Here is a 651-nt window from a genome sequence, read left to right on the forward strand (position 1 = left end):
GACTCAGCAGATTGGAAAAAAGGACACTTAGTGAAGCTTCCAAATAAAGAAGACCTCGGACTCTGCAAAAATTGGCGAAGCATCATGCTACTTTCAGTGCCAAGCAAAGTACTTAACCATAATCATCCTGGAACGACTTAAAGATGCAGTCGACAAAGACTCCGACCAGAAATGACAAGCGGGCTTACAAAATGACGATTGGTGTGCGGACCAGATTGATAGCACTCAGCGTCATCATTAAACAATCCTTACAGTGGCAGTCAACGCTGTACCTTAAGTTCGATTACGCCCGCAAAGCGTTCGAGACCATTTGGAGTCTCCTCCATCACTAAGGAAACCGGCAAACATTTGTCAACCTAATCAAGCAACTACGATGGCACCGCATGCCTAGTAATCCTCAACGGCAAACTTTAATTCGATGTGAAAAGGAGTCCGTCAATAATGCATGCTGTCACTGATGATCTTCCTGCTAGTGGCGGATTGGGTCATTCAGCAGACAACCAAAATAGGTAAGACCGGAATCCAGTGGACCCTGACACAGACCTTGGAGGACCTTTACTTTGTGGATGACTTGTTCATGATGTTAAATCTATATTATAACCAGACCACATGTAGCGTTACAAATTTGGCTATTGTTATAAGGAACACTGA

The sequence above is a fragment of the Dreissena polymorpha genome, chromosome 2 (genome assembly GCF_020536995.1).
Source record: "Dreissena polymorpha isolate Duluth1 chromosome 2, UMN_Dpol_1.0, whole genome shotgun sequence".
Lineage (NCBI taxonomy): Eukaryota > Metazoa > Mollusca > Bivalvia > Myida > Dreissenidae > Dreissena > Dreissena polymorpha.